Source organism: Notolepis coatsorum (genome assembly GCF_963971535.1).
Source record: "Notolepis coatsorum genome assembly, chromosome: 14".
Lineage (NCBI taxonomy): Eukaryota > Metazoa > Chordata > Actinopteri > Aulopiformes > Paralepididae > Notolepis > Notolepis coatsorum.
In genome coordinates, this window is record NC_140178.1 from 23,209,108 (window position 1) to 23,219,107 (window position 10,000).

Below are 10,000 nucleotides of genomic sequence, written 5' to 3' on the forward strand. Positions count from 1 at the left end.
GCCCCAGGTGGTTGGTAGACACTGCTCCAGGTGGGTGGTAGACACTGCTCCAGGTGGTTGGTAGACACTGCTCCAGGTGGGTGGTACGTAGACACTGCTCCAGGTGGTTGGTAGACACTGCTCCAGGTGGGTGGTACGTAGACACTGCTCCAGGTGGTTGGTAGACACTGCTCCAGGTGGTTGGTAGACACTGCTCCAGGTGGTTGGTAGACACTGCTCCAGGTGGTTGGTAGACACCGCTCCAGGTGGTTGGTAGACACTGCTCCAGGTGGTTGGTAGACACTGCTCCAGGTGGTTGGTAGACACTGCTCCAGGTGGTTGGTAGACACTGCCCCAGGTGGGTGGTAGACACTGCCCCAGGTGGTTGGTAGACACTGCTCCAGGTGGTTGGTAGACACTGCTCCAGGTGGTTGGTAGACACTGCAACAGGTGGGTGGTAGACACTGCTCCAGGTGGGTGGTAGACACTGCCCCAGGTGGTTGGTAGACACTGCCCCAGGTGGTTGGTAGACACTGCTCCAGGTGGTTGGTAGACACTGCTCCAGGTGGTTGGTAGACACTGCTCCAGGTGGTTGGTGGACACTGCCCCAGGTGGTTGGTAGACACTGCCCCAGGTGGTTGGTAGACACTGCCCCAGGTGGTTGGTGGACACTGCTCCAGGTGGTTGGTAGACACTGCCCCAGGTGGTTGGTGGACTCTGCTCCAGGTGGTTGGTAGACACTGCTCCAGGTGGTTGGTGGACACTGCTCCAGGTGGGTGGTAGACACTGCTCCAGGTGGTTGGTGGACACTGCTCCAGGTGGGTGGTAGACACTGCTCCAGGTGGTTGGTGGACACTGCTCCAGGTGGTTGGTGGACACTGCTCCAGGTGGTTGGTAGACACTGCTCCAGGTGGGTGGTAGACACTGCTCCAGGTGGTTGGTGGACACTGCTCCAGGTGGTTGGTAGACACTGCTCCAGGTGGTTGGTAGACACTGCTCCAGGTGGTTGGTAGACACTGCTCCAGGTGGTTGGTAGACACTGCTCCAGGTGGGTGGTAGACACTGCTCCAGGTGGGTGGTAGACACTGCTCCAGGTGGTTGGTAGACACTGCTCCAGGTGGTTGGTGGACACTGCTCCAGGTGGGTGGTAGACACTGCTCCAGGTGGTTGGTGGACACTGCTCCAGGTGGGTGGTAGACACTGCTCCAGGTGGTTGGTGGACACTGCTCCAGGTGGTTGGTAGACACTGCTCCAGGTGGTTGGTAGACACTGCTCCAGGTGGTTGGTAGACACTGCTCCAGGTGGTTGGTAGACACTGCTCCAGGTGGGTGGTAGACACTGCTCCAGGTGGGTGGTAGACACTGCTCCAGGTGGTTGGTGGACACTGCTCCAGGTGGTTGGTAGACACTGCTCCAGGTGGTTGGTGGACACTGCTCCAGGTGGTTGGTGGACACTGCTCCAGGTGGTTGGTGGACACTGCTCCTTCTGGCTGAATGGGAGAGTGAGTGTGGGGCGGGGAAGGGAAGGGCACAGCACCCGGCAGTGGGGTGTCTGCAGTGGGGTGTCTCAACAGTGCCATCGGCACCTTTTTTACACATGTTGCTGTGTAATAGATAAATTAATTACATTTATTTGATGATGTGAAGATAGTGGTAGAGATGTGAGGTATACAATATACAGAATATGAAGGTATACCTTCATGGATCCATGCAAGGGTATATGGGCTTTTACTATAGCGTTGCTAAATATACTTTATATATTTATATTATAGTATATTTCCAAGGGAATCAATAAGAGATTCCTTGCAGCTGTATTGAAAGGTTCAAGAAAACAGTCCAATTTGGATGAAATAGGACCGTGACAATTGTATTATATTAAGATAAAGTCATACAAATGTCATAATGTCATATCACATTTGAATTTGTGGTGGAAAACTATACTGTTAAATACTGTTATACCGTCGAAACTCAAAATCATATTGAAATATGATATCTTGGCCATATCGCCCCCAGCCCTGGACACTGGTATCATGATTCATATGAAGCTAGAGATTGCAAGGAATTAACGTACGGGCCATGTCATACTAGCTCACTGGAAACTGTGGTGAAGTTTGACGGTGAAATAATGGGCATGGACATTTTCAAAGCGGTCCCTTGACCTGACCTCAATATATCCGAATGAAAAGGGGTCCAATGGAACCAGAAGAGTCTCTTCTTTACAGCCGATCATGTTTTTCTTTATCTCCCAATGTGCTAATAGCCAGCTGGCCCCTCTTGTAAATCTTGCTCAGTGTCAGTGTCAGTGTCAGTGTGTGTGTGTGTGTGTGTGTGTGTGTGTGTGTGTGTGTGTGTGTGTGTGTGTGTGTGTGTGTGTGTGTGTGTGTGTGTGTGTGTGTGTGTGTGTGTGTGTGTGTGTGTGTGTGTGTGTGTGTGTGTGTGTGTGCGTGTGCGTGCGTGTGAGTGCGTGTGTGTGTGTGTGCATTCAGATTCAGATTCAGAGCCAGATTTGTTTATTTGGTCACCTCTTTCACACAGTGCAGCATAAATTAGTGAAACATGTTTGTCTTGGCTCTTCAGCCTTGTAGCAAATAAAATAAACGACATAAACAGCTCCAATTTGTAATACACTGATTTACAATACTAATGTGCAGTTTGGCATGGGGCCACACATCCTGAGGGCCTTCTACGGAGGCACCACGGAGAGTATACTGACTGGATGCACCGCCGCATGGCTTGGAAACAACAACCAGAACGACCACCGAACACTGGAGAGAGTGGTGCGAGCGGCCAAAAAGACCTGCGGATGCAAACGACCCACCATAATCAGTCTATTCACCGAGCGGTGCGTCAGCAAGTCACACAGGATCCTGAAAGACCCCAGCCACCCAAACCACAAACTGTTTGAGCTCATGCCGTCTGGCAGACGGTACCGCAGTCTCAGGTCCACATCCAAGATGAGCATTTTCTTATTCATTTATCCATTTTTTTTTTTTTCCCTTGATTGTTGTATAATGTCTACAAATTGACTACGGTTGAGGATCCGGTAAAAACAAGCATCTCACGTTTTTCTGAATAATAATAATAATGCATGTATGTACATTTAAAAAAGCTGTGACAATAAAATAATCTGAATCTGAATCAGTAATCACATTGTGGGTGTAATGTGTGCAAAGTGGCAACAGAACAGTGATAAGGCAGCTCTAGAGTGCATAACATAACAATAAGTGTGTGTAAAGCAGCAGTAGAAAGAACAGTAAAAATAGCCCTAAATTACAAAACAATCACAGCCAAGTTCAAGTTCAAGTTTCTTTATTAGTTGTCATACAGAAATACAGGATACTTTTGTATGAAATGCTTCTTTCTGTTTTGCTCCCGAGAGTGTGCTAGGTAAAAATAGATAATTATAAAAAGTATAATAAGTATAAAATAGAAAGTCAAGTACTTAAACAAGTGTAAACAAGACAAAAATGTAGAGTAGTTACAATACAATATCAATGGGATGAGGTACAGTAAATGGGATGAGGTAACTTGTGGTGCAATATACAATGCAGAGTGTTTACAATACAATATAAATGGGATGAGGTAAATGGGATGAGGTAGCTTGTGGTGCCACCTTGTGGTGGTAAGGTGGTAAGGCTGGGCTATGTGCAATGAGTTGCCAATAATATAATATATAAATATAAAGTGTGTTAGTGTCTAAAGTGTGTAAAGTGGGTGCTACAGTGAGTTGTCCATTTAAAGTGGGTGTGTACGTGTGGGTGTGTGTGCTGTGAGTGTGTTTGATGGTTTGTTACATACTGTAGTGTTAATTGTCATTGAGCATCCTGATGGCCTGGGGATAGAAGCTCTTTCTGAGTCTCTCTGTGCTTGCCATGAGACTCCGGTATCGCTTGCCTGACCGCAGCAGTTCAAAGAGGCAGTTGTTTGGGTGGCTAGAGTTTTTTATTATTCTCTTGGCCTTATTCTTACAACGCTTGTTGTAAATGTCTTGGAGAGTGGGAAGCCCACCTCCAATTGTGCGTTCGGCTGAACGGGCCACTCTTTGCAATCTGCTACGGTCTTGTACGGTCTTGTCCGGTCTTGTGCGGTGCTATTCCCAAACCAGGAGGTGATATTGCCAGTCAGGATGCTCTCTATTGTGCATGAGTAGAAGTTCTTAAGGATCTTCTGACTCACGTTGAACTTCCTTAGGGCTTGTGTCCATAGCGGACGTTTTATGAGTTGTCAGCTCCTTCCTGTCATTCATTTCTATGCTACAGTGCCGCGCCTCGCGTTTATGAGCTCTCGGCGGCAGCGTTTTTGGGCGGAGCGCTCCCAGCGCATAAAGTTGAAACTAGTTAAACTTTTGGAAAGGAGCGCGCTCATCAAGGTAATCAACATCGAGGAAGGGGCGGAGCTGCGGCAGTTGCGAGACCCAGGAAAACGCTCTGAGCTTTTTTTTTTTTTTTTTTTCAAAGCGGTCCACCTTGAAAAAAACGTCCGCTATGGACACAAGCCCTTAGGCGCCTAAGGAAGTAGAGGCATTGTCGTGCTTTCTTGACTACACTGTCAATGTGTGTGGTCCATGTCAAGTCCTCGGATATGTGGACTCCAAGGTACTTAAAACTGTCCAGATGTAGTATGTGCAAAGTAGCGGCCGAAAAACAATGATAAAGTAGCATAATACAATAGTCGATGTGTGTCTTTGTACGTGTGTGTGTGTGAATGTGTTCATGTAATAATATAGATGGCCTTCAGTGTGCTATTGAATTCAGTATCTGTTGTGCACTTTGTGATAAAAGCGTCAAACTTGGTATATAATGTAGCTTAATATATTTAGAAGAAATCTGGATATTAGGCCACTGCAAATCCGCCCCCTACTGGCCATGGCAGGCATCAATGTAATTATATCGCTTTTAGGGCGGCTGAATATCAGCCATTATGGAAAGATAATGTTACTTTTCCAGAGATACCAATATTATTATTCTAGTTCAAATAGTACAAGAGATATGCCATTTTACATAATGTCACCAATGCATGTTGAAAAAACTAAGCTCCCAGTCAATTTTGAGACATTCAATATGTAAAATGGCAAATCTCTGGTTCTATCTGGACTAGAACAATAACATTGGTATCACTGGAAAGGTAACATTCTCCTATGTCTTTTCGTAATGGCTGATATGAAATTTCGGGGTGATACAGCCCCCCTAAAAGTGATCTAATAACATTGATGCCTGCCATGGCCACTAGAGGGCGAATTTGCAGTGGCCCAATATCCAGATTTCTTCTAAATATATTAACATTTACATTTTGTCATTTAGCTGATGCTTTTATCCAAAGCGACTTACACGTTCTGTGAATTATTGTCTATTAAGCTGTACCAAATTAGGTGCTTTTATCACAAAATTCTGTTGAAAATTGGAGCTAAGCTGCCCCACTGTGTGTGTGTGTGTGTGTGTGTGTGTGTGTGTGTGTGTGTGTGTGTGTGTGTGTGTGTGTGTGTGTGTGTGTGTGTGTGCGTGCGTGCGTGTGTGCGTGCGTGCGTGCGTGCGTGCGTGCGTGCGTGCGTGCGTGCGTGCGTGCGTGCGTGCGTGCGTGCGTGCGTGCGTGTGTGTGTGTGTGATTCTCTCCAATGCGTTAATTGCTCCCCTCCCATTCCCCCCTTATTAATCTAGCTTTACTAACGATGTCATTATGATGCCATTACTCACCTTTAAAAGCCTCAAGTCAGACCCTGGTTATTAGCCAGCGATCATCTGACTTCCTGTCTGCTGACAGGCTCTATTGATTAAACAACATAGCTAGTCCCCCGGCTTACTGCTCCATTGATAACCCAATCATCAGATCTGCATGTTTGACCAGGGCTGTTTAAAGAAGGAGAGAGGCAGGACACGGATGTTTCCTCTGTCATTAAGTGGACGGGGCAAAGTTGTAGATTATTTGTTTCAGTGGAGAGAATCCATCTCCTTGTATTGATTCATGAAATGGTGCTGGCAGTCTGACTAATTAGTGTTATTATCTCCACCGGCGAGGTTGTGTTTTGTTTTCACCCTGGTTTGTCTGTCTTATCACGAGATAACTCAGAATGTTACGCGCGGTATTGTCCTTATATTACACATACGTACCCAAGAGGTGATTCCTTTGTGGTGGTGATGTGTGTCTCCTGCGGGGCCCGTCAGTGTGCTGTGCTGGAGGCGTTGCTGGAGGTGTTGCTGGAGGTGTTGCTGGAGGTGTTGCTGGAGGTGTTGCTGGAGGTGTTGATGGAGGTGTTGCTGGAGGCGTTGCTGGAGGTGTTGCTGGAGGCGTTTCTGGAGGTGTTGCTGGAGGTGTTGCTGGAGGTGTTGCTGGAGGTGTTTCTGGAGGTGTTTCTGGAGGTGTTTCTGGAGGTGTTGCTCAAGGTGTTTCTGGAGGTGTTGCTGGAGGTGTTGCTGGAGGTGTTGCTGGAGGTGTTGCTGGAGGTGTTGCTGGAGGTGTTGCTGGAGGCGTTGCTGTAGGTGTTGCTCGAGGTGTTTCTGGAGGTGTTGCTGGAGGTGTTGCTGGAGGTGTTGCTGGAGGTGTTGCTGGAGGCGTTGCTGGAGGTGTTGCTGGAGGTGTTGCTGGAGGCGTTGCTGGAGGCGTTGCTGTAGGCGTTGCTGGAGGTGTTTCTGGAGGTGTTTCTGGAGGTGTTGCTGTAGGTGTTGCTGGAGGTGTTGCTGGAGGTGTTGCTGGAGGTGTTGCTGGAGGTGTTGCTGGAGGTGTTTCTGGAGGTGTTGCTGGAGGTGTTGCTGGAGGTGTTGCTGGAGGTGTTTCTGGAGGTGTTTCTGGAGGTGTTGCTGGAGGTGTTGCTGGAGGTGTTGCTGGAGGTGTTGCTGGAGGTGTTGCTGGAGGCGTTGCTGGAGGCGTTGCTGGAGGTGTTGCTGGAGGTGTTGCTGGAGGTGTTGCTGGAGGTGTTGCTGGAGGTGTTGCTGGAGGTGTTGCTGGAGGTGTTGCTGGAGGCGTTGCTGGAGGTGTTGCTGGAGGTTTTGATGGAGGTGTTGCTGGAGGCGTTGATGAGGAATTGATGGAGGTATTGCTAGAGGTATTGTTGGAGGTATTGATGGAGGTATTGATGGAGGCATTGTTGGAGGTATTGTTGGAGGTATTGATGGAGGTATTGATGGAGGTGTTGATGGAGGTATTGTTGGAGGTATTGATGGAGGCATTGTTGGAGGTATTGATGGAGGTGTTGATGGAGGTATTGATGGAGGCATTGTTGGAGGTATTGTTGGAGGTATTGATGGAGGTATTGATGGAGGTATTGATGGAGGTGTTGATGGAGGTATTGTTGGAGGTATTGATGGAGGCATTGTTGGAGGTATTGATGGAGGTGTTGATGGAGGTATTGATGGAGGTGTTGATGGAGGTATTGTTGGAGGTATTGATGGAGGCATTGTTGGAGGCATTGTTGGAGGTATTGATGGAGGTATTGATGGAGGTGTTGATGGAGGTATTGATGGAGGCATTGTTGGAGGTATTGATGGAGGTATTGATTGAGGTGTTGATGGAGGTATTGATGGAGGTGTTGATGGAGGTGTTGATGGAGGTGTTGATGGAGGTGTTGATGGAGGTATTGATGGAGGTATTGATGGAGGTGTTGATGGAGGTGTTGATGGAGGTATTGATGGAAGTGTTTATGGAGGTATTGATGGAGGTGTTGATGGAGGTATTGATGGAGGTGTTGGTGGAGGTATTGATCTAAGTCCCTCTGAATTAAGTCCCTCTCTGAGTTAGTTCTCTCTCTGAGTTAAGTCCCTCTCTGAGTTAAGTCCCTCTCTGAGTTAAGTCCCTCTCTGAGTTAGTTGTCTCTCTGAGTTAAATCCCTCTCTGAGTTAAATCCCTCTCTGAGTTAAGTCCCTCTTTGAGTTAAGTCCCTCTCTGAGTTAAGTATCTGAGTTAAGTCCCTCTCTGAGTTAAGTATCTGAGTTAAGTCCCTCTCTGAGTTAAGTATCTGTGTTAAGACCTCAAGTCCCTGTTTGAGTTAAGTCCCTCTCTGAGTTAAGTCCCTCTGAATTAAGTCCCTCTCTGAGTTAGTTCTCTCTCTGAGTTAAGTCCCTCTCTGAGTTAAGTCCCTCTCTGAGTTAAGTCCCTCTCTGAGTTAGTTGTCTCTCTGAGTTAAATCCCTCTCTGAGTTAAATCCCTCTCTGAGTTAAGTCCCTCTTTGAGTTAAGTCCCTCTCTGAGTTAAGTATCAGAGTTAAGTCCCTCTCTGAGTTAAGTATCTGAGTTAAGTCCCTCTCTGAGTTAAGTATCTGTGTTAAGACCTCAAGTCCCTCTCTGAGTTAAGTCCCTCTCTGAGTTAAGTCCCTCTGAGTTAAGTCCCTCTCTGAGTTAAGTCCCTCTGAGTTAAGTCCCTCTCTGAGTTAAGTCCCTGAGTTAAGTCCCTCTCTGAGTTAAGTATCTGAGTTAAGTCCCTCTCTGAGTTAAGTCCCTCTCTGAGTTAAGTCTCTGAGTTAAGTCCCTCTCTGAGTTAAGTCTCTGAGTTAAGTCCCTCTCTGAGATAAGTCCCTCTCTGAGTTAAGTCCCTCTCTGAGTTAAGTATCTGAATTAAGTCCCTCTCTGAGTTACGTATCTGAGTTAAGTCCCTCTCTGAGTTAAGTCTCTGAGTTAAGTCCCTCTCTGAGTTAAGTATCTGAGTTAAGTCCCTCTCTGAGTTAAGTATCTGAGTTAAGTCCCTCTCTGAGTTAAGTCTCTGAGTTAAGTCCCTCTCTGAGTTAAGTATCTGAGTTAAGTCCCTCTCTGAGTTAAGTCCCTCTCTGAGTTAAGTATCTGAGTTAAGTCCCTCTCTGAGTTAAGTATCTGAGTTAAGTCCCTCTCTGAGTTAAGTCCCTCTCTGAGTTAAGTATCTGAGTTAAGTATCTGAGTTAAGTCCCTCTCTGAGTTAAGTCCCCCTCTGAGTTAAGTATCTGAGTTAAGTCCCTCTCTGAGTTAAGTCCCTCTCTGAGTTAAGTATCTGAGTTAAGTCCCTCTCTGAGTTAAATCCCTCTCTGAGTTAAGTCCCTCTCTGAGTTAAATCCCTCTCTGAGTTAAGTCTCTGAGTTAAGTCCCTCTCTGAGTTAAGTCTCTGAGTTAAGTCCCTCTCTGAGTTAAGTCTCTGAGTTAAGTCCCTCTCTGAGTTAAGTCCCTCTCTGAGTTAAGTATCTGAGTTAAGTCCCTCTCTGAGTTAAGTCTCTGAGTTAAGTCCCTCTCTGAGTTAAGTATCTGAGTTAAGTCCCTCTCTGAGTTAAGTCCCTCTCTGAGTTAAGTCCCTCTCTGAGTTAAGTATCTGAGTTAAGTCCCTCTCTGAGTTAAATCCCTCTCTGAGTTAAGTCCCTCTCTGAGTTAAGTATCTGAGTTAAGTCCCTCTCTGAGTTAAGTCCTCTCTGAGTTAAGTCCCTCTCTGAGTTAAGTCCCTCTCTGAGTTAAGTCCCTCTCTGAGTTAAGTATCTGAGTTAAGTATCTGAGTTAAGTCCCTCTCTGAGTTAAGTATCTGAGTTAAGTCCCTCTCTGAGTTAAGTCCCTCTCTGAGTTAGGTCCCTCTCTGAGTTAAGTATCTGAGTTAAGTCCCTCTCTGAGTAAGTCCCTCTCTGAGTTAAGTCCCTCCCATACTTAAGTCTCTCTCTGAATTAAGTCCATTTCTGAGTTAACGCTCTAAAGCAGAGTGTCACGCCCACATGTTTTGCAAAACATTAAATATATTTGGAACCGTTTATGATAAAGACTTGCTTTAAATTTGATCTGAATTGGGTGATTCTCTTTGGGTCTAAATTGAAAGTGTATCTCTCCATTGCCCACAGGCTGACTGGCAGTGTGCAGAAGTAAGACCTAGAATCTTGAAATATCTAGATCAGAATTCTTCTCTTTTCCGAATGAAGATTACTCAATCCTAGGGCTGACCCCTATTAGTCGAATAGTTGACTAATCAATCGAAAGGAGCCGTAGTCGACTGCCAACCTCTTAGTCGAGAAAAAAAAAATATATATACAACATTTTTTTAATGTTTTTTTTATCATTCTTTCCAAAAGAAAAGAGGCCTAGAAGCGTGGCTAA

At 46.3% G+C, this 10,000-nt stretch overlaps 1 protein-coding gene across 1 annotated transcript in view; it reads left to right on the forward strand.

Annotated features, from left to right (window-relative positions):
• LOC311240062 (junction plakoglobin-like) overlaps window positions 1-10,000 on the forward strand; it is a 397,693-nt gene that overhangs the window by 119,525 nt on the left and 268,168 nt on the right. The gene's annotated exons all lie outside the window — the stretch shown is intronic.